The following is a 27,937-nucleotide window of genomic DNA, read 5'->3' as shown; positions in this document are numbered from 1 at the left end:
TTGGAAATTATGACGTTTATTGTAGGTGCTGTAGTAGCTATTTTACTTGCTTTTTAAGAGATAGATTTTCTTTACTTTCAGCTTTCTGAAAAATTGATTGCTGGGAACAAAACTGTCTTTGTTTAGTATCTTGTCATGCTTCCAAGGAAGTTAAGATTGTGATCGTTCAATAGCAGTAGGAACAGTGATAATTTTACATTTAAAGTGCCAAAATCTACTTAGAAGAAAGGTTGAAGGGAAATGTTTTCCATTTGTTAAAAAGAATATTTTAACCACCTCCAAAATATCAAGACACAGAAAAATACACAAGGAAAAACTTTTTGGAAATTTTAAATGCTCAGTTTTCCCTATATCTCAACTTGTATTATGTTTATAAAATTTTGAAGTAATATGAAAACTTATTTACCCCTGTTTTTTGGTTTATGGGAATCCAGCAGCTCTTCCAGTATATTTAAAATCAAAGCCCTTAAAAAAAAAGAGCATAAAAATGAGTAGAAAATAAAGAAATTAAACACAAACCACTGCTGGATTTGCAAGGTGTAAAGTAGACAATACACTAAGTATGCATTCTCTCAAAAACTCTTGGTACCTTAGCAATGTCAATATGAGTATTCATTTTTTCTGGTAAGATTAACAAAGCAATCAAGGTGTATCCAATATTGAACACAGAGAAAAAGTCAATACTACAGTTTCAGAGAAATCATCTGAAAAAATGACAGTTGTGTGATATTTGGAATAACAAAAGCAGCATTTAAACCACTGGAAAGGTGGAAAGTGTTCAAATGCAGGGAACTGAAAAAAAAACCAACAAAAGAACAAACCAAAAAGAGATGTGTAAATGAATGCCATCCTCAGAAATACAACACTTGTAGCCTGCCTTTGGTAACAGCTAGAACAGCACCACTAAGGTGCACAGGAGGGCTGAAGGGGATTTAGCACTTATAAGGATTTGAGTAGGACATATTTCCTTTGTATAACATATAGAACTTTTGACCTGAAGCTCAATTAAAATGAATATTTTCTCTACAAGAAGCAGAGTAATTCAGCAGAGAATTTGTATGTTTGAAGAAATCTCTTTACCACAAGGAGTGATACTGAAAGATAAATAGTATATTTCTCAATTTCCTTTTGTTTTTTTCTTTTTTTTCTTCTAGAAGACCTTTTTTGAATGGAACTCCAGAATGTAGGAACTACATTTTTCAACTATTTTAAAAAAAAATAAAAATACACATGATGTGTATCCCAAGCCCAAGGGATTTAGATTATGCTCTAGATAAGATGTTGTGAACACACCAACAAAAACAGGATTTTATCTCTGAGGTAAATGGGCTGAAACAGATGAATGACAATCCTTTCACATTTGAATCATACAAAAAGCAAATTGGAAATGTACGTTTCTGGAGTCAGTTGAATTGTAGCTTTTCAAAGCTTTATAACACATGATAGAAACACAAACAAAACATATTCCTCTTTTACATTTTTTGGTCTTCTTAATTTCAATATTCTGATACAAAAGTATAACAATTATAGCAATTCATGGCAATTTTTTATGCATGCATTAAAATGAGTTTTTTTAATGTCTGAATGATATTGTAGTAACAAATATTTAAAAGCCAGACTACAGTAAGGTCTTGATACATTTACTGTAAGTCATTAAGATAACCCAAAGTATTTATTAATTCACCACTCTGTGTAATCTGGGATTAATTGAGGAGTAATCAGTGAAAACTTTATGTACCCGGAGTTTTTGTGACCAAGCACATTGTGGTTTTTATCTCAGACAGATATTCAGTTTAAAAATGTGTTAGGGAAAGTAAAGGTTCATAGAAGGGGCAACAAATGGGAATGTTTCCTGATTTCAAAGTCCTTTCAAATTTCAATGAGCATGGGCACTGCATGCTTTTACTAATAGAACTTTGGTAGTGTATTAATTATGAAACAGCTGTTAGTTATGCTAATTAGGAGAGTAATCATGACATCTTTTTAAAAATCAAAATTTTCCTCTCTTTATACAAAAGCCACTGGTAAGGATCAGTGAAAAGACCTGACTTGACTCATTCCTAGCAAACTGACCATGGGTTCAAGACTCAGGAAGCACCTTCAGCTTGTTGGAATGCTATGGTATTTTTGTTTTTACATTATTTTCTTTAATATGAGGAACTATGTCAGTTATTTATATAAGTTATTTAGTATATGTTATTTATACTTTCTATTGATCATTAGAAAAGTTCTCAGGCATCCCTTTGGCCTAACTTTTGTAAACTGTGGGATGAATGGAGAAGGGAAACACAGTTGTATTCCCCGGGATGATTAGGATCAAATGAATCCATGTTTAACATCCTTACCTTATCAGAAAGAGAAACTGCATCTCATGTGTTATCTGCTCAGGTTTCCTTGGCTGTGCAAAGCAGGAGGCAGGGAGATACTGACCATGGACTGGGTATGAGCTTTCCATCACATTTCTCCATTATTACTTTTCAACCCCATGCTGGAGATTGAGGAAGATTCAGGGTATTTTAAGAATTTGATCCATTTATGAAAAATGTGGAAGGACCACTGATTTCAATCAGGTAATTTTCAGACATATACTGGTCTATTTGTATAAGAAATATTTATTGAATAGCAAAACTACTTTAGCAGCTCTCAGGATACTATGAATGATTTTAAATGAAACTAGACTGCTGCATTTACTGCTGCATTTCTGGTTCTGAAGTGCTCATGGTGCACCTGAGACCTTCAAGCACTCTATCTTACCTTATGATTTTGTTCTTGAGAGATAAAAGAAAAAAAATCTATCTATCTAGACATATATTGCAGGTTATCAGTCAGTGTCATTTAGAAATTTAAACTGCTAAAACATAATATGAGTATATGTCAGGTTGTCCTTGCTCAACAGAAGACTACGCACTGTTCACAACCAGTGAAATTATTTTGGTCGTACACAGGACACATGGTACAACTTATGTGCTCCACCCTACAAAGTCCTCAATGCAGATTGCTAACAATTATTTACATCCTGGCCCCCAATACACTGGAATACTGTTTTTGAAGATACAGTGAATAAAATATAATACTATATGAAGCATTCAAAATCACTATATTCATAAATCACATAACAGGAAATGGCAACTTTTCTTTATTCACTTTCTCTGCTTATTTGTGCTGTGTCTAAACAGCAATTGGATGGCTTTTCCCACTAGATTGCATCCAGGACACAGGAAAAGGAAAGCTGTGAGCAGGATTTTTTGTTGTGATTGTTAATTATTTCTTGAAATCTGTTTCCAGGGATCACTGCTTTCTAACAGCTGTAACTCAAACAAATTTGCTGATATCATTAATATGTTATTTTATTTCATAAAACCAGGAAATTCTAATTATTTCAAGTTAATGAAGAGACAGTAAAATTCCAGACAAGCCTCCTATAAGTAAAAGAACAACGCCTATTTTTTTCATGTTTCCATTTATTCTACATGCAGAATCTTATATTTATCTAGTTAATAGCACATTTTTTTCTTTTAGAATTAGACACTGAGTTCACATTCTGGCTCTTAGAAATGATCAATAAATCTATGGTGAGTTTGCATAAGTATTTTTCTCAAATGAATCAAGTCCTTGACTGAGATATTTTAATTGCTATAATTTGAATAACTAATTTCAAGTTCTGAAAATTAGGTGAAGGTAGTATGTGATTAACTGCTGGTAATGAAGCCATTACCTGATCAAGTAACATTTCATTCTTAGAACTGATTAACTCTAAATGCAAATGAAATTGATCTGAATTGTCAATTTTTTGCTGGATTAATAGGACATCTTTTAAATATTCTCCAATTAGTGTTATGCAGCATACTTTGCTGGTTTTATTCTTCTGGAAGTTCTGTAAGTTTATATGTCTAACACAAAATCAGAAAAATTCTGCTGCAAACAAGAAGGGCATCCATTCACATGCAAAATTTTCTTTGCTCAAAACATTAAGCCAAGGTGAAATTTAAACTAACTTTTAGTGAAATGGGAATTGGTAATTATGCTAACAATTACTTATGTTACTTCACACAGACTATATCAAAATGCAGCAAATTATTTAGCAACAGGATATAAAATTATTGATGAAAAAGTTTATGATGCTATGGTATTAATTTAATTTAAACAGCTGCTGGTCTATTTTCATCACTTCTAGACTTTTATTTATTTTTAATACAAAGAATTGTGAGAAATAAAAGTGATGGAGCTGTGCACAGAACACTGAATATTTTGGAACTAGAAGGATCTTTACCCAATAAAATATAAAAAATTGTGAACGTTGATTTTATGTTACCTCTGTTATTATGTATACTGCAATATTCCTCACCCAGGTCACCCTACTGTCACATGATATTTCTACAATCATTTGTACTGACATACAGGTCTGTCTCAAAAAATTCTTAAATTAAATGGGTAAGATAAAAAAAAAAAATTGGGAAAAAGATATGAAAAATGTGTTTGTGGTAGGAGGGGTGGGAAGGGTTGCCTGTTGTCACAAGATCTTAAGGGCATTGAGCAGCAGATATCATAGAAGAATCTTAAAGCCACTCAATGACTGAAATCTATATTTTCCTAGATTTTCTTCCTCTTGGTCTCATCTTCAACTTCAACTTTGCCTTGTTTCATTTTATTCCCCAGAGTTTTCTGCTCCATACCCTTGGTGCCAGCACTGACTTGACTCCTTCCTGCTGTCACTGTGTTCCTGCCTGGGGGAGGGAAAGAGGGGTTACCTAGGTCAGTCACCAACCCAGAACACGTTATCTGTTACCTGGTAGGTCCAGACAAGACTTGTTTTCTAAACTACAGTGAGAGAGATCTCATATGCACAATTTTTTCCAGTTATGTTTCCTCCCTGCACTGAGAGCCAGCAGCTGCAAGGGAAGCCTCTACTATGCAGTGTGGCACCTTCCCTTCCCTTCCTTGGGAATGTAGCAGTTATCATTTGATACATTTAGGTTAATCTATCTTAAAAAAACAATTTTCCTTATATCTGCTAATAACTTTTTTTCTGATCTTAAGTGTATCACTAGGTTTAAGGGTAAAAAAAAATTAAAAATAATGCTGCTAATTCAAAAGTTGACAAGCTCTATTTGAAATCTAAACAACCAGAATGGTAAAATGTATATATTCAAGTAATTTTAAAAAGTAAAAAAATGTGATAAAGCACTTTATATTTGATTTTGTGTGGAGATCTGGACTTGGGGTTTGCTTGAAAATTCTTGTGCTCTCTTTGTAAAACTCCTTCATACCCACAGCTAGCCACTCACCCACATTTCTGGTCACCACATCTGCATGCTCACTCTCACACAAATCTACATTCAGTCTACTACCTATGAACATTTCTGCTTTCTTTTAGAGTGGGAAATAGTATTTTCAGTAATCCAGTGTATATATCCAGACTTCCTCACCAGACGGGGTCATTGCTGAGTCATCCAAATTGTCAAACATCACTGAGTGTGTTAGGGAGGCCTGCACAACTTAATGTTTTTCCACATGAAATGTGTTATTTTTCGTAACAAGTCCAAAATTATTCAGAACAGATGTCCTTCCTGAGATAGCTGGGGATGTCTGGCAATAATTTCCCATAATATCATGATTGACCTACCTACATTGATTATTCACTTAATTTTTGTTTTATAGCTGTGTTTTTATCCATATGTACCAAAAATAAAAATAGAGAGAAGGATGCCTAGTTTTAAAAGGAGACTAAATATTTGTGAACACACAGAACTGAAAACCATCCAGAGCAGCAAGATTAATCCTAAGAATATTAATGACAGAAAAAAGTATAAAGTTTCTATCTTCATTATGCAAATAGAATAACAGTACTAGAACTATTGAAACAATTTATCACATGAAGGTATTTTCATGAGAGGGGAAGAAAATCATCATAGCATTATGTGGGCTTTGCAAATGATCAACCTACAGAGACTCTGTGACAATAATAGCAAACAGGGACATAGCTAACTGTTCTACATCAACCTGGCAGTAATCATGAAAGATTGCTATACGAATACAGATAATTATACAGGAGAAACCTGTGCTGTCTGTAAATAAGGTGGGTAAGCCTATCTCATGTTCTGAGCTATACAGATATTCTGTTACATACCAAATATGAATTTTAAGAAATGGAATGGAAATCAGACAATATATCTTGACCATTGCATTTATAAAGAGGACATATTTTTTCTCCAATAATAATTTCTAATTATGTAGATAAACTGTATAAGCACCTACATCATGCTTCTCTAGAAAAGCTATAGATATGCAAGAAATAAATCAATTACCTTTTACTTTTATATACTTGTCATCTCACGTTCAATCTAGAGTAGGATTATCATTAGAATGCTAAAAATTTTTGCCAAACTGAAGGAAAAATAATTTATTCTTCTAATAATTTACAGGAGACAGTAATGCTGTATGGTCTACAAATTATGCAAATATCTTAGATGAACGTGCTGGGTACAAGATATATGCAGTTTTCTTGAGCAATGGTTTTACCACTTACCACTGCCATAAAATGGCAAAATGATTAGGTCATGGCTCAGTATGCTAAATAGCCATCAAGAAAAACAATGCAGAATACATGATGTTAAATGCGGTTTGGTATCACATCAGCATTTCCTTGACAAATCCATATCCCTGTGTTCTTGCTTGCTATAGAGTCAGACATCCCAGAAATGCAAGTGTTCCCTAATACAGGTTCTCCTTTTGACAATTATATTACTATGTTCTGGTTATAAATGTTATATTTAAAATTTAAGTGTTATGCAATAAGAATAAAGCTGGAAGAGCTAGGCAATGCCTTCAAATTAATTCTGAAAATTACTAAGCTTCTTCCAACATTAGTAAATTCTAAGAAAATCTGTCTTTCCTGGATAACAAGAAATCCCCAGGCTGGCTAAGATTAGCCAGCAGCACTGTACACTCATTTTCAAAGGAGGAAATGTACTAGAGACCTTCACAAAGACCACACTGAAAAGAGACAATATAAACTTCTCTGTAAGTCTGTGCTAAATAGGTGTTGATATTTTCTTATCTAATGCATGTGATAACAGTTAGACTGCATAGTTTCTGGAATTGCAAGCTTCTTTCTTCTTGCAAGGCTTTAATGTGAGCTAATCCTTCTCATGTGGAGCAAGTATTCAGTATGACATGTAAATGGCTAATAAGGGCAAGAGTAGGACAAGATGAATGTGTTTGTTAAAATTAGCACTCTATCAATCACTAATTCTTGATAAGGTTTGAAATAGTTAATACTTTTCCAAAGCAGATTTTAAGTGCAAAAAACAGCACGGCTCTCTAAACTGAGAATTCTCTGGGAACATATCTGTTTCAGCATTAACAGTATATAAAAAATAGAGAGCCCAGCTACAGAAATGGAAGCATTTAAGAGCTGAATCACTGGACTGTGTGTGTATGATGTTGGTTTCTCCAGGTGTGCACAGTCACATCTTTTGATGCAAAAACAGAGATGACTGGAAAATGGCAGATATTGTACCCATTTGCCTCATCTGTCTCTTGGGTCAACACTGAATTTCTCATTTAGAGTCATTCTAGAAAATCCATCATTTTATAACAGCACTGCTCACATGGTAGATAGCCTGCAACTGAAGTGTTATAAATACATAAATGCTTTCACAACATAAACCTTTATAGCACTGCACACTGGGTCTTTAAATATCCTTCACTGTCAATGCAAGTATTCTTTGAGTCTCACATGCCTAGCTATGGAATTATACGGCAATATTGCAATGCAGCAAGAAGTTCAAATTCTTCAGTAGAGTTTTCAGGAAGTTTTCATAAAATACGCATGTTTTTTCTAACTTTAACTATATTTTCTCCTTTTCCTAGGCCCCAACCTTTTTTGATCACAGAGTCTTGAAATAGTTTTTCATGTTATTGCATTTTCAGATACTTGCCAAGTAGGGGTGTTAACAGTTTCAGTGACTCAAAACAAAAAAGCTTTGGCAGTGTTAAACATGAAATTGTATTTTGGAGCCTATATGCTCTCTGGGTCATGAATCTCAACTAAATTTGCTCCCTTCAGCCTCTGATTTTGGAAATCCAGTAAAGAATACTGTAGCTTAATAACTGCAGTGTAAAATGTAAGGCATTCCCAGTTCTGGTTTATAGTATGTTCTGTCACCTAGGGAAACTATTCAAACTCTGAGAGTCGGTTTTTTCCTTTCCCCCATGTTTTTTTTTTTCTGTAAGGTCTATTAAAAATATATATATTCACCTCTGTGAATTTATTTGAGCTCCTAAACTAGCAAATCTTACAGTTCTTTTCTTAGAGGAAAGCTGACAGGGTGATGTAATCGTTTTTTCAACTTCTACATCCATGAATATATGAATAATTTTGTACTTTACTGTGATAACAAGGTTTAGTTCATTAACATAAGTGGGCCCAAATGAGAACACAATTATAGAGAGGGAACAGGAAATACAATCCAGGTAAGCTGGGGTTGACTAATTCAGGACACTTGTGCCAGGTAACACAGAAGTTAGCACAGCCTGGATGTATTTGTGAAATAGAATGGATACAATGAATGAGGTAACTCAAGACTTATGGCAGAAGAAGTGAGAGGAAAGTATGCTCTTTTCTATAAGAAAGAATACAGGTGAATAATTCATAACAGATATTTTATTTGTTTATTATATTTGATCTATATTTCTGTGCAATATGTGTTCATATACAGGCCTTTATTTTCTCCAGTGTATTCATTGTTCACTGTATTATTTCTCTGAGACATTTTTACTCTGAAGATTGTCTGTTAGAAGTTTATTGCAAGCATTCATTATTCAAAATTTGTGTTGTTCATCATCAAAATATATAATCTAGCATATCTTTGCTTCTTTGCTTGATGACTGGTTAAGCATAATTCTTAGATTTCCAGTGTGAACCGTGAATTGGAAACTTGCTTTCCAAGTTTATTATTAATTATTATTTATTTGTTGCTGTATCAATAAATTTCAAAAATATTGTAAGACCCATGAAGATCTCAAACAAATGGGTGCAGCACTTTATGTGATATAATTTATCACTGAAGCTACATATCTGTGAAGACATTCTATTTGCATTATGGTGAACTCTGTGTTTATCAAGCTTGCTTATAGAGTTGTTTGCCCAATTCTAATATTACTTTGTTGGCATTCCTTGGAATATTGTCAATAATAAAGGAAATTATATGCATTGGTCATTTGACTTGTTTTACTTCTGTTACTGACCAAAACAGGAATTTTCTCAAGGTGAAGAAGGCCTGCATTAGCAGCACATGACAAACAATCCTTTAGACTCTATCCTGTCCTACTCCCTAATACACATTGTTTAGTGCCAAAGCCTAATTTTCCTCACTTTAAATTTTTCAGTTTAAAAATTCCTCACAGAATTTTTAAACTGAAATTCTGACTGAAATTTCTGAAGGCAGTTCTGAAAATTTTAACACTGGCAGAGAAATAGACTGCAAGTCTTTACAGAAGAAAAGTAAGTAGAAAAGAAGCATCACAGCTGCCTATGCTGGTAGACTTAATAATCACCAGAATTAAATACTTTGGTTTAATTTTGTCTCATGATATTCTTCTAAAATGCTTCTCATGGAACAGCTTGATTTCCATGATTACTGCCATATCCATCAATATTTTGACAGTGCATTTTAGTTGTATCATGTAAGTGATAACCCAAATTGAACTGAACCCAAAGGTTTTCTATTCCAAGTCATACTCCAAAAGTGCACATGCCAGGTTCTTCCTTCAGGATTTATTCAGTGCCAGCTGCTCAGCACTGTTGGATTTCAACAAGGAGCTGGGAAAAGCTTTGCATCTGTGGCCTCTTTCCTCTCAGTCCTGAACAGTCACTAGGTGTGGGACCAGGTTCACTGATGTGAAAAATTGTATTGCATTTGTGATAATATGTAATTAACCTATGTTTGAGGATCAAATTGGGATAACTGCATCTCCTATGGCATTCCTTTTTTATTAACATGAAGCAGGACTAGATATAGACATTGATTCTTGAATAGTCTAAGGTTCTTTTTGGACAAATGATGAAAAAAATGGCTTATGGCTTTGACTATGTTTGTGTGGCAAATGCTGCTAGAGGGCATCTATTTAATATTTCCTTTAAGACAATCAAAAATTCAACTGTATTTGTATATGCCCACACATTGAAAACCTAGGAAGGGAGTGTTCTGAGGAAAAAGATAGCCATTAATAGCATTTACAAATTACCACTTTGTCTTTCATGGCATGTTCTATTACCATGTTTTTCATCCCCAGTAGCAAAGCAAAAGGAGGAAAAACTCCTAGTTTGGTGAAAAGTTGGTCATCATTTCCCTGGGGCTTGATTTTTTAAGATACTTTTAATGAGTTTGAGAGAATCTGGTTTTATATTCAAAGTCACTAAGTTCCTTATCATATATACTTATCAGTGCAACCCTGAGTCATGTCGTTGCAAGCAGTTGGATAAATTATTTACATAGAAGTTTTCCTAAGCAGGTCTAACTGTAGCTATATTATAACAAGAAGAAATCAGTCACACAGTAACAGTAACACTCATCCTGGAGTAATGCACCGACTTCAGAAAGTCCGCTCAGCCTAAACGTCGTTTCTCTGAGTCATCTCACTTGTGAACAAGCTGTCAGGAGAAGTGAAAACAACTGAAAATTTTTCCATCATTTAAAAAATACATTACACATTGAATAAAAGCTTTTTATTCCACATCCTTTAAATTCGGTATGAAACCCATGGGTTCAATGTAAGTATATTGCAGAAGCATGTTAATTCTAATTATCCTTGTCACATATAATTCATTAAGATTAAAAAACCTTGTAATTAAAAGTGTTTTTTCAGACTACCCAGGAATCCACTTACTGCAAGGACGGATGTACCTATCTAGAAAATCTTGAAAGCTTGAAAAACTGAAGAAATTTGACAGACAGAGAATACTGAGAAGGAAAAATACTGTTAATTATTATTTTTTAAAAAAAAAAATTTAAAATTTTTTAAAATTTTTTTTCTGAGATTGGAAAAAACCAAAAGCTGAAAAATGAGAAAGCAGGTTTTGTTTCCTCACATCCTCTTTTTTTTCTTCTGTAGAAATTTTCTACCTGTTTGGGACATAATCCTCATCTGTACTGCCCCTCTGATCTTAGTTTTTTTCTTCATTCTGATGCTCCCTGTGGCCGAGGGCTTGGTCGAGGGTGCTGAAATCCCTGTGAGCTGCAGCCAGTGCTGGCTTCCTGCTGCTGCTGCTGTGGGAAGCACCCACTGGTTCAACACTGCTGGAATCCCCAGGCATGCAGAGAAACTTCTTGTGTTGTGTTGGCAAAGCAAGTATGTCTCACTGATTTAGGCTCAGTGCTTGCTGTTTGCTGCAGAAAGGGGGTCTTCTGTCCTTTCTGTTGATTCTATTTGGAGTTAGGATTGCTCTACAGCGTTGAAAACAGCTCTTCATGTGCTGTACTGTGCAATTTTTTGTGTGCTTTCTTTTGCCCAAGGATCAAAGAAAAGCACCTTTAACTCTGTGTTACAGGTCTAAAAGCATTATAACTCTTTTCGTGAACATCAGTACAAGCTTCCAATGAAACAGTTTTAACTTATGAGGAATACATATATGAAATTACTCTAACACCTCAAGTCTTTTTAATGGCTGGCCTGAGCTGCCATAGGATTTTACAGACAGCAATCTCTTTGATAACCCTGTGTATTCAGATCCTTTTTCCCCCTCTTTTCTTCTCAGTTTCAAACACTGCAGCTCTTTAGTCTCCTGCTAAGTCTCCCACATCTCATTTTCCATGATTCCTCACATCACTTATGCAGTTTCTGCCTTCACCATCCCCCTATTGTTGTGCTGCAGTCATTGGGTCTTCCTTTCTTGCTGGTCATCTCTGTGAAGTTTTTGCCTTTCAACTGTCACTTTTGGAACTCTTCTCCACTTGGAGTTAGGGTTTTTTTCACTGCAGTGTCTATTTTGCTCTCAGAGAAGACAGTTCTTTCATCTCTGTCGTCCGGTCAGCTCCCTGCTTGAAAGAGCAGTCTCAGTTCTCACTCTCACAAAGTCTTTTGAAGGAACAAGTTCAAACAATGACCTTCCATGTCCTGCTGTTGGGCCAATCTCTTTCCCGGATACCTGGATGCTTTTCTTCTCCCTGTACACTGATTTTATCCACAGAATATTTCCCTCTTCCACTGACTGATTCAGCTGATGCCCACCTCCCAACACTCTGACTGTTCAACCTGCCAGCCTCAAGAGCACATAATCACAGTTTCACTGACATAAATTTGTTAAATGTTTATAAAAAGATCATAGTAACTATTACTTAATGACCCCTGTCGCTTTCTAAACAACAGAAGATAATTTGTGCCAGATTTTTCAATAATAGAAATAATACAGATCAACATGTAAAATCATGTTGTGATCACATCAGAAAACAGTCTCTTGTTTCAAGACCTGTCTCTGAGGCAGAGGTATTGTTTGCTTCAAACTAATCCAGTGTGTGTCATAGCTTATGTTACCTTAAACTTTAATGAGACCCCTAAAATCTAGAATAAAACCTGTGATGATCCTTAATCAGAAATAACCTAAGAAGTTTTGCTGCAGCAATGCTATAACTTACTTTAGCAAGTGTTTTCAGATCTGCTTCACAAAAAGAACATTTTGGGGGGTTAAGTGTTTACAATATGTCTGTGGAATACATGAAATATTTTACTTATTTCTCTAAAACTTCAATATCTATGTCAATCACAACTAAAAACCAACAGATTTAAAATTTATTAATTTTATATTGTTACATATCTTTAAACAATGAACAAAGACCTGTGAAAGAAAATGTAAAATAATAAGTAATCATAATTACACTTCAAAGCTATCTAAACATTTCAAAAATTTCAAAATTACAGAATCATTAGGGTTGAAGAATGATCAGACATGACATTACTCCCCTGCCACGGCAGGGTCACTTGGAGCAGGTGACACAGGAATGTGTCCGGGTGGGTTTGGAATGTCTCCAGAAAGGGAGACTCCATGACTTTCCAGGGCAGCCTGTTCCTGTGCTCTGCCACCCTCAAAGTAAAGAACTTCTTCCTCATGTTGAAGTGAAATTTCTTGTTTTAGTTGATGGCCATTACTCCTTGTGGTGTTGCTGGGCACAACTGAAGAGTTTTTGTCCCCATCCTCTTGGCACCCACCTGTGCGATGTCTATACATTAATGAGTTCCCCCCTCAGCCTCCCCAATAACCAAATCAGTTACCTTGATCTGGAAACTGTGTTAGCAATCTGACAGCCAAAGTTCTTTCTCCTAACCTTTCACTGAACAGGACTGAAAAGATAAGGCTCTTAACTATGAAAAATTATAGGTGGATATCTGGGGTGTATTTATCTTCTTTCACATTTAAAAACCCTAAAAAAACCCCTTTGCACTGGGATTATCATTGTTAAGAGTAAGAAAGTTCTGTTGCGTGTACAAATGAGAGACTGACTTCTGGGCTAATCTGAGTTGAATTGCAAATGAAAAATTTGAAACACTTCAGTAAGAAAGGATCTCTTAAACTAATGGTGAGAAAAGTTTTGTTTCAACAGCACTAAATTGTCTAATTCTTTCACCTTTTCCTTTTACACATTCAAACAGAAACTTTTGAACTTGTGAGAGATCTTTTTTTCAAATGTGAAAATAGAGTATCCTGCTTATTCCAGAAATTTATTCTTGTTTAAAAGTAAATTTTAACAAAATGTACATGTTTGCACAGCACTTCCATGGAAAACTCCTTCTAAATGTGAATGTATTATGTTTTTCCTTATTCCAATGAGAAAATTTCTCCAGACACGAAAAGATACTTAGACCTTCAGACTACTCAGAAAAGGTAATTTAACATTAAAACCAGTAGGGGCAGTCTAACTTCAATTTATTCCATGCTAAATTCAAACTGATGTAATCCAGGGTTCTGGATATAATGAAGTGTATGGCAGGGCTAAACCCTAAAGATTAACCCATGGTAGGTGTTGTTCTTGCACAGAAATACCAGTGTTTTCAACATATGCTTACAAACAAATGACTTTATATTTTATATTCAGAGGTATATATGCACAGAATTATAATACTGTCACGAGTAAAGAGTCTACAAGCATTATACTGAGGGGAATAAAGGTAAATTAATACACAAAATTGAAAAGATTTTAAAAGTGCAAGTAAGTCTGCAGAATTTTTTTTCTCCAGAAGTAGAATTTGTTTTTTTATCTACTCAAAGGCTGTTCATGCTAAACTTCCTTCCTCCTGCTAATTCTATCCACATTCAGAACTTCTTCTGCTATGCAAGAACCAGTTTTTCATTAGATTATAAACAAAACTGAAAGTGCAGAACAATTTCTTTTCAAATTAAAAGCAACTCAAACTCTCAAAACATATTAGGATGTCATTGTATATTTGATAAAAAATAAATGTCAGTTTGTTTCAGTGTATTGTTTGAGAGATTTCATTCCATTAAATCTGAATGTGTATTTAGGTTTAGAGTCTTTTTTTTTAGTACAAATCACAACTAGATGAAAGAAGTAAAATAATACTGATTAAAAAATTTTGGAGACATTGTTTGTGTTTTTAAATAAACTTGTTAAAAGAATTAAAAACATATCCTACTTTTTAATAATTAACATATTTTTAGGACATGCACTGTTGTCTTTGAATAATTTCCTTTCCAGATTGCTACATTTCCAATTTTATAAAATTAAAGACTTTCATCTTTATGTATTCATGTTGTCAGACAACTTGGGGGGAGGGGGGGTGTCTAAATTTAATATTTTTACGTCCAATTTTATAAAATTAAAGACTTTCATCTTTTTGTATTCATGTTGTCAGACAACTTGGGGGAGGGGGGGGGGCGTGTCTAAATTTCATATTTTTACATTGACTTATTATTAAAAATAACAAATTCTATTATTAATTTAAAAATATTGATGTGACAATTATACAGAAGTGATTGGAGCATGGGGTTTTCACTTCTATAAGGTTCTGTCATTAATTTTCTCTACCATTTCCTGATGCAATATTCAAGGAATACTTGGCTAATGGAATGGAGACCAGGGATGGGTATATCCTGCATTATACTCATACACCCTTTTATGAAGTCTTGAGGAGAAGTCAGGAAAGCCTTTGGCAGAGATGGGAAGAATTTTGAGCATAATATGTATATCAAATGACATTGATGAAGCGAGTTTTTACCTGCTGTTGTGACAATTTAATAGAGGTGCCTGGAGCCTGAAAGCAGGCTGAGTGTGAGGGTCTGGGCAGGGAGCACTGGAGAGGGGCAGGGCAAGGGCTTTGAGTGGGGACATGAGAGAGGACACTGTCCTGAGAGGAAAGATGTGGGGTAAGGAGAAGAGCAGGAGGAGGTGCAAGGGGAAGGAAGAATTCATCACACCACAGTAGAAGAAGTAGAGCAAAGAACAAAGTATTCTTCACTGCATATATTAGGAATATGTCCTGGTCCCTCACCTAGATGAGTTGTGCCAAGGAACTGATGGAACTGCAAAGGGAAAAGCAAGGAAACCTCTTCTCTTGACTGCAAGTCCCCTAAGACCCATCAGTTCCTCCCTCATCACTCACTTTCACTTTTCTTTAGTCCACTTTCCCACAATTACAGAGATGTTCTCTGGGCTCTGGACAAGTCCATCAGGTAAGGATTGAAAGGGAAGAAGGTTTGTCACATGCACCTGCTCATGACATTAACACAGTCATTTCCATACAGCACTCACTACTTTAAAAACCCCTCAGTCAAGCAGATTTATTTTACCATATAAGTGGTCGATGCAAGACAAACATAGAAGCCAGCTTGATTTTGCTGCTCAGACCCTACACTCACTTCAGGAAATGACACCGATTTATTGCTGAAAGGTATGGTTCAATGTCCTTGTCTCTTTGCTAAGGTACAGCCTTGTAACAGAACTTTGTATCTACATCACACTACAAAGATAGCATGATAATATACAATGGGTTTCTGTACCACTCTAGAAACGGCAACTGAACTGCCAATACCTTACACTAAAGCTATCAATTCATGATTGTTGGGCTGGATTTTCTTTTCTTTCCATCTTCTTCATGGGCTCTCAGTACTGACCTCAGTAGTGTCTGAATCCTGTGAGTGTCTCAAGAACAGCAAGCAACAGCAAGCAACCCAGGGAAGGCGTCAAGCGAGGATTGATTCTGAGGTCATCAAGAATGACCCCTCGCATTCCAAACACTAAAAGAAATGACCTGTGGAGATGGAAAGGGACCAGGTCTTATTTTTTCAAGCAAAGATAAATGCCTAACTTCATTGGATGCTTTCAGGAACAGCAGAAAGGAATGAGTAGAGTACTTGTAAGTGTTGCAAGGCACCATGCCTCTTATTGAACAACTGTATTAGAAATGATGAGAAAATCATTGGCTCTATGATTTCCACAGTGGAGGGAGGGAGTGCAAGTTCTATATACTCTGTAACAAAGATTTCTGAGACAGATGTGACCTTGATTCAAAAAATGAAGTGTGTTATTAAAGATAACTAATAGGGGAAGGGGAAAGGATAGTTCATATAAACATTCCAAGCCTTTGATCAGAGCCACATATTGCAATGTGCTTGTTACCTGTACCTGTGGCTGTGTTGCAGGAGAGACTGCCCCAAATATTCATGATTTTAATCTCAGACACAAATGGTGATTGTAGTCTCACAAGAATGTGCTTTTGGTAGCTTTTTATTAAAACACCTGTCTTGGAATGACATGCTTGCAGCTAACAAGTCTGAATCTAATTTTGCATGTCTCTGAAAAATGTTAAACAGCAATAAAAGCTTGCTCAGATGAAGGAACACAGCAATGAGGTACCCTCACAAAAGAATGCTATGAACAATATGAAAGAGAATAATAACAATAAAAAAGCAGATATAATTTCTTTTGGTTTTTTTTCAGGAGTCTGGCACAGAACCTTACCCAGAGGGAAAGCTCTCTATCACCAATAAAACTGGTCATTTCTGTGCCATGAAAACACCTTTGCATTACTTGTGTATTTGAAACATTCTTTAGTGTATTTGGGTTTATTTGCAGTATTTCCTTTCTCTGTCATGCTAGTCACTTGAGCACAAAAATAAGAACTTTTGTAAATATTTTAGCTCATTTATTTTGTGGTTCCATCCATTCGCAGTTTCTTTTTCCCTCTGCCCTAAATTTTCTATTCGAGCGAATAACTTTTCTTTGTTCTACCATGTAAGTAGGTTGTAAAAAGGCTCTGAATTGACATAAGTAGTGTATTCTCTATGTAGAATCTATGTCTATTTAATGCATACAAATATGTATTTTATATACACGTATATGTATACATTGAATCTTTATACATTTCTCTTTATACATTCAATATCTGTTATGTCAGAGTGTGTGTTATGTTCTGAAGCATGCAATCACTCACCAAAGTTATTTTAGATGAGTTTTATAATAACTGTTCTCTACATTTGATATCACCATTGATTGTAGAACCAACTTTGAACATACCATCATTGCAGGTTTCCCTATTATAATACTTTCAAACTGAGTAATTTCATGTTACTTAGTGTCATCCTCTTTCTTTCAGAGGAAGAAGCTTCAAAAGGTTTGTTTCATCTCTGCCAAAAATCAGGGTGCAGGGAAAAAGGATGATTTCTGCACAGCACATGATTCAATATAACATGATACACCTTTAAGGAAAGAGTTAATCCCAGACACCAAGTAAAGAAAGAGCTGAAAATGTGCCTGACTTTTTAGAACAGAACAAAAATGAAGGTATTCTTTTCACACAGATGGAGTTGAAAAAAACCCCTACTGTTTTTTTCACAGGACAAGAGAATAATCTTTGACAAAGCAGTTATTTGATAGGTTAGGGGTCCTGTGGCAAAGGCTGATTAGAGATGATATCTTTGTGTAGATAAAAGGAGTCTATGTCCTTTTCTTCATCCACTTGGCTATCTGCATTGGTACTGATGCAATAAATCAGACTATGCACAAGGGAACTCCTGAAGTAATAATCCCTTCCAAAGCAGAGGTCAGGGGCTCTGACATGTGACAGTATCACTCTGGGGAAAGTGGCATCCACTGTCAAAGTGACATCCTTTTAGCTTAACTAATAACAAATTAAGTGTGGCTATTCTAGTTTTTGTGGAAAAGGTAATGCTTAGTGAGAAAAAAGAGTCAGATCCTGGTCCAGTATTATTGCAATGATGATGTCAGAAGATAGATTTTGAAAATAGAGAATTCTAATCCAATCCTTTCAGGTCTTAATGTCAAAACTGAATGTTTCAACTGTAAAATAAGATTTGATGATGCAGCCGTGGTCACCAAATAGTCTTCTATTATTTATCTCTGGGCAGCTCTCACCTCATCATGAGATACAGCTCATAAAGAGATGTCAGAAATAAGTTCCATATAAACCCCTTGAAAACATGAATAGCATTTCAATACATAATACAGTGTTAAAACCACATTTTTCATGTTGTGTTTGAAAGATATCACCATGAAATTAAAACATGTCTTTTCAGAGCTAAACAGATGAGTCAAACCTGCAGGGATCCTGTGATATGTGAATATGTATTTCTATGTGTAGTGTTCCACAGACTATACAATCTGCTCATTTGCATAAAAAATATTTAAAGTGATTTCCAGTTAGGTCAAAAGTCATTAGTCTTTAGTTAAGCTTTTAACTTTTCTGTATGTTACAATAACCATAACTTTGAAATCTTGTTCATAACTGTAATTTAATTAAAACTGGACAGTCTGATTTTGTCCATTTTATTTCCCAAAAAATTGTTGCTTCCCAAGCAGAATTATTGTGTGAGCTGCACTAAATATGGTGCCTGTCTTCTTGAATTACAACAATATGAATAACTGATGTTATCAGCTCTGAAAAAAATGGACTTTTGAGTGTTCCCCTATTGCATATGGCATCACCTTGCCTCAGGCTTTCGACTCATTGAAGCAAATGTGCACTATGCATAAAAATCTTTTTAATAAAATGTTTAGGAATTTTAGAATAAATCAGAATATCAATAAATTGATGATTTTTAACATACAGGGTGCACAAAACAAACTGAAGAATAACCTATTCCCACTTTAGTATATCTTAATTGGATTTCTCTAACGCTTTATAGGTCAGAAGAGGTACATCCTTGTACATGTGTAACTTTTCCACTGACTGTATTCTTTAGACTGACTGTATTCTTTAGACTGACTGTAAAATAGAGTCATTTTATGATCTATTTAAGGGATTACCTGGTTTTGCTGAAAATTTGGGTCACTTTCAGAAGGCCCTGGTCCCTAAGTCTCATTCTATATTCTGATAGTACTTTTTGATTGTAAATTCAGACAATTGCACGGATTACCTGTGCAATTGTAATTCTTACCTCTTTAAAGAAAATAAAGACACCTTCCTTCCTGCCATCTGCCTTAAGCAGAGCTGCATATCTGCCTTCAGCTGCACTATGTCTGATCTGGGAACAAGCAAATCTGTCACTTGTCTCCACATCCAAACTAGTGCCAGGAACACGCTCCACAAGAAAATATTTATTTGTGTGTGTGCTTGTGCATCTTCTGGCAACCATGTCCTTTACCTGATAAAGGAAGATAAATAGTTACTTGTGTTTCTAACAATGAATTGAGACTATCAGCAGAAAGACTGATGTCTTTCTCCATGACACAGGAGCTTGAAGGGGCACAAGGCTCCTGAGGGAAGCATCTGGATTTGTACTTAACACAGAACAATGTATATTTTTTGTCAGGTCAGTTTCTTGACAGAGCACAGCAAAAAGAATCTTCTCTCACTTTACTGTGGCATTGGAGAGGGAGTGAATTTTGTTGGCTGATGTGTAACTTAAAATTTTGATATGTCTTAGGCATCTTAAATTGTATTGCCAGTTTTAATGAATTTAATGATGCATTGAAAATTATATTTCTACCTGACAAGGAAATAAGTCTCCTAAAGACTTAGTTACTGCCAAACTCCCTCTGTGGAACTTGAGAATGCTGAGAGTGATAATATGATATAGTAGTCATTCCAGTCTCTCCTAAAAGCTAATTGTTTCCTGATAAAAACATTGCCTTACAAGAGTCCTACTCTTCTGAAAAGCTCACCCACACTATGCATTCAAATAAAGCAGGAGATTTGAATAGGAAGCATTTTAAAATTATATTCATGCCCTAGCTACTCGGTTTTGATGTATTTCTTGGAGCTCAGATCCAGGGAAGGGAATTTGCAATGTCTTGTCTAAATGGTTCCTGGGAGCCTCACCAGCCTTACTATTCTGCACATTAAAAGCTGTCTGAAATTTGGAATTCAAAACACTTTTAGCACAAATAGTTTTTTTGAAAATTGTTGAGGATAAATTTTCACACTTCCCTGCTTCTTTAAGCAGATTTATGGGGGGTTTATATATCAAGATACATTACTGTTATCTGAAGGAAGGGGTTTTTTTGGTGAAACTTTCAGCTGTGATTACTATTAAAAAGATTGTTAGCCTCACAAACCAAATAAATTAATCTTTATATGTACAGCGGGAACCTACATAGCTTTATTTGAACAAGTTTTAAATTTAGTTTGTACAAAACCACAAAACAATATCATGCATTTTATGCAATTAATATTTCAGGCTAAATGCATAAACCATCCAGGAAGCAGGGAGCAGGAATTAGTACCTTCTTTCCAGTAAGTGTCCTCACTGTGGTGTCACCAGACCTCATTCTTTCAAGCACTTCTTGATCACATAAGTCCTAAACTATTTCCAACACTGTCTGAATTTCAACAGGAACTTGTAGGTCAGGATATTGCCCCAGCTGCTGGAGATGCAGATCTGCCACTGTGAAGGAATTGAACATAGGTAAGTGCTATAAAAAAGGATGGGAAGAAGCACTGTCATGCTCTCTTGACTCTTACATGATTTAGGAGAAAGTCATAATTGCCCCTCTGAAGGATTTTTTTATTCTGTTTTAAAAACAACAATCAGGGCTGCAATTCTGAAGCAAACTTTCTAAACTCCAAAGGATGCTGAAAATAATGATTGACACCAAATTCGGGGTTCAAGTGTACAGCTAACTGGGATCACTTGCAATTCTTATCTTCCCAGGACAAGCGGGATTTTTTTCTCTAACTCAAAGCATTTTTCATCTAAACTAAATCTCTTCACTGATTGCAGTGAGCATTCATCACTGCAGTGAACATCAATCATTGTTCAGTAGGTTGTACCTCTAAACATTACTTTAAAGGATCTTAGTTAAGTATATAATTATTGCTTTCTCAAAATCACAGTGGATTATACCACACTGCCTCTGGAGCACATTATCTATTTGTTTTAAGACAATGACTTCCATAAAAAGTTGTCTGTGTTATAACCACAGCAGTACTTATTCACAATGAGAATATGGATATTGCCTGGCTGGTTGCTATTAAGAGGCTAGGTTCTGAGCTCAGGTGGAGGATGTTATTTATTACCTGACAGTGTTATATCAGGACTTCCTACAACCAGTGGTTCCTGCATTAGGATCCTCATCACTGGACATTATTCTCCACAATTTTGTCTTATTTCAGTCTTCCTAGGCTCCAGCTAAAAAGCTCACTGTCCTGAAAGATGGACGACAGAACCCCATCTGTAACTCTCCAGAAAAAATTTGGAATTGAATCCATGAAAAGCAATGACTTCCACTTTCATGGCTGCAAAACAGCAGCTTCAGCTGTATAAATTTGAGAAAGAAACAAGGAAAATAAATAAAAAGACTGGCCAGAGAATATTTTCCCTCTCTCATTCTCTCTTTCCTCACAGTTCAATTTAAAAAAAACATTTACCATGTAAACTTTTTCACTTGATAAGTTGTTTTAAATTTTGAATACAGGGGCTTAGTCCTTGCAAAGTGTATCTGGATCATATTTTGGTGTCTATTAGATCTTTTCTCCTTTTTTCCTTTGTGTTGAAAATCTTGCCTTATTTTAAAGAAAAGATTGGTCATTGTTCAAATGCAGATTGGTGTACGTATGAATTATTATTTTTCATAAATGAAATGAGGAGTAAGAGAATGTGACCATGCTTTTTCTCATCCCTTTTTATAGCACTTACCCATGTTCAATTTCCTCTCAGTAACAGATCTGCACTACAAAGCAAATAATCTACCTGAAATCCACATTTTTCTTTTTTTTTACTTTTTTGTATCTTTCTGTTTGTATGCTGTTCTATTCTCTTTCACTATCTCATTTTTTCTTCAATTAAGAAGTTTAAAGGTGTAAGAAAAAGCTACCTAGAGGCTACTTTTTCCCATTCTTCCATGCCAACAGACTAAGTGCCAACTTCTACAGCATTGATGTCTTCACGTCTTACAGTCTTGATTGCTTCATTTTATGCCATACTGCAGGAAAGAAAAATTGTTCTACAGCTGTATTTCTGCTGAGGATTTTAGTCTTTACTAGCTAGCCCAAGAGTGCTGCTCATCTCTAAAAAGAGTTTTGCAGAACTTTCACATAAAGCAAATGTTGCACTGCGCTGTCAATACTACTTCCCAGTAGTCCCTGACAATTCTCTCTTCAGGGAAAATGGGATAAGATTTCTTCATTTTCTGGAAGATGTTCTACATCTCAGAATATTTGGATCCCTTTTTAGACCTGCTCTCAAAATGAATGCCAGTAAGAGAGCTTGGCTTTTGCTTCAAGCTTGCCGCACTGAAGCTGTGGTAAATGACTATTGCCTAAGGACACATCTCAGATACTTGGTATCTGAAAAAAATTCTGTAATAACTGGGAAGTGTCTGATACACAGGGAAGCCGACCACAAAACCCAGTAGAGTTCTCCCTAAGAGAGGGAAGTTATTCTTGAATTTCATTTGTTCTGCATAGGCTCTTGTAATGGTGCAACAGCCTAGCAAATAATTTTTCAATACCTATATTTACAAAATGCACGCTATACTGTTCAATGGTTTACCACTATAATCAATGAAGAATTATAGGGGAAGAACTGCAGGAGGATATTTCAGGCCTTGCTAGTACCACCCTGCAAAACTTTTGTCAGGCTTTCATTAATCACTCCTGTGGAAATTATAAAATGTAACATTTTCTTGGTAGATTTTATCTTATCTTTCTCAATTTTATTTTAATATTAATATGGATCTGGACTATTTCTATAGCAAGTAGTGTTAGAGATGCTAATCATGGCTATTCATCCAGAGGTTATGGTAGATAATCAGAAAAATGCTGATGAAGCATCTTCTGATATTGCTTGAACTTTTATTCAGTAGATTTTATTACTCCTATTCACAGCAGTTACCGAATAAATTACTTTCATGGTTTTAAGAGTGCACTGATGCTGGATGTTAATTCATGCTTATTGGAGGAACTTGTAAAATATCTTCTTGATAAAGTGACCAAAGAGAAGGTGTGAATAGTTTTTGAGTTTGGTGAAGTGTTGATCAAACAAAGCATTGATTCTTTTTATCGCAATTTTATTTTGTGAAATACAAATTAACAGTGTGAAAAGTTCAGAATATATATCTTTGGAAATAATAAAGAGGGGGTATTCTACATTACTGTTAATGATCTGATGAGAAAAATAAATCTTCCTAACAGTCATGTTTGGGAATTATAGTTCAAAAGAACAGAAGCTTGTGGTAGGGAAATTAATCATAGGTACACGTAAACATTTTTAATAGGACATTTTTTCTTGTCTTCTAAATAAAAAACTGAAATTAATTTTGTAAACATCTCATTATTTGGAAGAATTCTGTGGTGTTAAGAAGAGCAGCTGCAATGCCATTTTCTCTGCAGCTCCTAGGATCTGGGATGAGAATTTAAGTTAGTATATCTTTATATCAGCATATTTTATTATTCTTTTCTGGTTCTGAATTTTTTTTTTCCCCAAAAAATACTCCTATACTTCTGTTATTTAAGTATCTTTAGGTACCTTTTCCTTCAAGCTCATACAAGTCTCAAACTCCATCATCTATGCTGTATTCAATCTTCCTTGCAGGAAGGAAGGCTCCTAAAAGAATGGAGAGGAAAATGGATGTAAATGAAATTCTTATTTTTCAAATATTTTTGATTCAGTGTTGCAATTAATAAAAGAAGAAAACATTCTTCTTTCTATATCGTTCAGAGAAAAAACTCAGGGGAAAAATTTTGGAAGTTTTTGCCTATTCATTGCAATTCAGAAAGCTGTTATTCATGATGAACAAGCAAAGCTTTTTCCCAAAACTTGTCTGCTGGTGGCTCACTAGTGTCTGCCTACAGTTAAAACAGCAGTAAACTGAAAAGAGGGATGTTCCTTCTTGGTTGCAGAAAGACATATTTGCACTTGTTTGGCTAGTGCTTTCTTCCTAAATGAATTCAGTGCTCCCATTACTGCAAACCTTGATAGCTGGTGGCTCACTAGTGTCTGCCTACAGTTAAAACAGCAGTAAACTGAAAAGAAGGATGTTCCTTCTTGGTTGCAGAAAGATATATTTGCACTTGTTTGGTTAGTGTTTTCTTCCTAAATGTGCTCCCCTTACTGCAAACCTTGATGCAGTTATGGTAAAGTAATGATGAGAATATCAGACTCCTTCTACCTCCTTTTACCTCATGCTGCAGACTCAGGGAAATACCATGCATGTTACAATTTGGAAAGCTCCTTTTTGTTTTACTTTGGGTTACTATATAATAAAAATAAAGATTTTAAATGAAAATTTCAGCTTTAAATCATACGTCCTTCTAGTGATAGGCATAGTTAAGTTCTTACTCTAAGTGAAGCAAATTTAAGCCATAAAGTACTTTGGAAAATTGCTTTACAAATAAGCTAAACACATTATTGCATTAATCCATTTAATACTCTGAAAATATAGTAGCAATAGTTCAGGTCTAAATTTTTCCATACGATTTGAAAAAAACCTATATTTTTAAGATCTACTCATGTATTGGAATATTAATGCAATTTAACAAGTCTTTACTTTTGAAAAGTGTTCCAAACCTGTTTGTCAGTGCTGCCTGCTGACAAGGAACAAATTTTTTTTTTATGATTTATTGACTGTCAGAATAAATGGATGGACAGAAAATTTCATTGGTACATACTTTCTTGCTTGTAAATATTGCAGAAAACCTACTATGGAAAATCACGGAACAAAAAGTTTGAAATTTAGAATAAAAGTACTGTGGTGCAGCTCTAACAACTTCTGCATCTCACATGGCCTTGTGTTCAGACAAGCTGTGTTCAGACCTAGGTATTTTCTAGATTATCTGGGTGGCTTGTCCTGTGGTCTTAACATGCTGGGCAAACAACACATATCTGTGTTTCTGTAGGGTGTAGTACTGTGGTGCAGCTCTAACAACTTCTGCATCTCACATGGCCTTGTGTTCAGCCAAGCTGTGTTCAGACCTAGGTATTTTCCAGATTATCTGGGTGGCTTTGTCCTGTGATCTTAACATGCTGGGCAAACACCAGATATCTGTGTTTCTGTAGGGTGGTCTTGCTTCTCAAAATCAGGTTTGTATCATAGAAGCACAGAATCACAGAATGGGTCAGGTGTGAAGGGATCACAGTGGTTAAAGTCATCTGATCCAACTCCCCTACTGAAGCAGGATAATCCCACAGCACATGGCACAGGATTTTGTCCAGATGGTTCTCAAGTATCTCCAGTGAGGGAGACTCCACAGCCTCCCTGGGCAGCGTGTTCCAGTGCTGGGACACCTGCACCATGAAGTTCCTCATTATACTCAAGTGAAACTTTCTGTGCATCAGTTTCTGCCCATTGCCTCTTATTCTATTGCTTGGCACAGCTGAAAAGAGCATGGCTCCATCCTTTGTCACCCTCCCTTCCAGATGCTTATAGACATATTCACCTGTCTTTTCCTCTTGAGGCTGCACTGCTCACTCAGCCTTTGCTTTTAAAAATGCTCCTCCCCCTGGACCATCTTTGTTGCTCTCTGCTCAGCCTGCTCCAGGAGCTCCACATCTCTCTTGTCCTGAGGAGCCCAGAATTGGACAGTGCTCCAGATGTGTCTCACCAGGGCTGAGGAGAGGGGCAGGATCATCTCCCTCAATCTGCTGGCAATGCCCTTCCTAATGCACCCCAGATCTGCAGTGTACCAAATTAGTGCTCGAATTAGAAATATGTGTATCAATACAGGAAGAAAATAAGATTTCCATGTTGAGAATTGCATTCCCTATGGTAGTTTTAATTCCTTAGTGAGGACTGAAATATTTACCTGCTGGTATCATAATAGCTTATGACATTATTCTTTTCTACAGCGCATGTTTTTTAAAATCTCACTAGCATGAGATTTTGTAAACATGATTCAAAATTATTAGATTGGTTAAAAAAAGATGTCGATTTCAAAAACTGTAAATACATAAAGCAAAGAAAACAGAAGGATAAAAAATTTTATTCTGTCTAAGAACTGATTCAAGTCTGTTCACTCAGTTTCATCTGCAAACTCCTTAAAAATCTGCAGTGTTGTCATGAAAAGTTGACTATTTAAAGACTAAAGAATAAATACTCTGGTAACTAGAAATGGAAAAGAGAAAAAAAAGAGGCATTTAAATTTTTTTTAAAAACCAACAAAAAGTTTTTCTTCAGCATGTCCTTCCAGTATTTTTATACTTTTCAACTTAATCTATTTGTATCTCTGAAAATCTGCCAAAATAGCAGTCTGTAAGGAAATAACTCCCTTTCCTCACTAATTAGTGTGACATATTATGGGTGATGATACTCACAGATCCTCACAGATATTCACAGAGCCACACGTAAAGTTTTATAAAGGCAACCCAATTCTCTGGTCAGACATTATTGAAGCATTAGACTGGTTTGAAACCGTGTTCCGAGCACACGGAGATCCTACCTTTAATGGATCACATAACAGCTGGAGCTTTATAGAAGACATGCATAATGTGGATTGAGTAACTCGAATTACTGATATAATTATGACTGTCTTATGATGTATAATTATCTCCACAAAGAGACCATGTAATACAATAACTCTGTCCAAGGGGCTCCAGCTTGTCTTTAATGTGACAATAATGTTAAGTACTTTACTTTTATGAAGCTCTTTCTAAACACTAACTAATTAATCCTTACAACACTCTTGTGAAGTGCATTTGTGAACAGTCTAGAGCTTAAATTGTGAGCAATTAGGGTTAGGGTTAGGGTTATATTTTTTGGAATATTATTTCACATTACATGGTGTGTTCTTGAAGGCTTTAATTTGAAAGAACTGTATTTAATTTTTTTTATATTGAGAAAAAGCAATTTAAGGAAGTATTTTTGCCATCTTTGTACAGAAGAAGGAAATTCTGAAATAAAATATTCTGGCCTGAAGTAGCTTGCATTCACTTCTTAGGTTGGAGCACTGTATGAAGGTCTCGACAGATCTTTAGCAGAATACAAAATATATCCTCAAGTAAAAATTTGAGGATAATAGTCAAAATCTTCTGGGTAAAGAATTGGGTCATAAACCTGTAGGGATTGGTTACCCTGAAAGAGACAAATTTCCCTGAGATTTTTGATGGTTTTGGTTTTAATCTTCGGTAGCAGAAGAGTTTCTAAAGAAATGGAGGAGAAGAGGGTGCCCTGCAACACTGGCTTGCTTTTCATTAAAGGAGGATAAGGGCATATTCTGATTAGCAGAAGAAATAATTAAAAGAATTCTGTTTTCTCAGAGGTCACAAGATCAGGCTTTGATATGATCCCAAATGCAATCACTGAACAAAACCATTAGACATCTTATTCAAGGAAATACATTAATGTTATAGCTAGTGATACAATCATATGAGTGACTCTTGATTCTTTTTATTGTCTTCCTTGAAATTTTGTGGATTTTATACATTTCCTTATAAAAAGGGGGGGAAAAGAACTTAGTATAGTCAACAGCTACTTTAGTGTCCCTTTTGAAGACCTTAGCAGCTTTCTAAAGCCTTACTATGAGATACAAT

The sequence above is a fragment of the Passer montanus genome, unplaced genomic scaffold (assembly GCF_014805655.1).
Source record: "Passer montanus isolate IOZ18808 unplaced genomic scaffold, ASM1480565v1 scaffold13, whole genome shotgun sequence".
In the NCBI taxonomy this organism is placed as follows: Eukaryota; Metazoa; Chordata; class Aves; order Passeriformes; family Passeridae; genus Passer; species Passer montanus.
The sequence above is the reverse complement of the archived record's forward strand: the minus strand, read 5'-3'. Positions refer to the sequence as shown.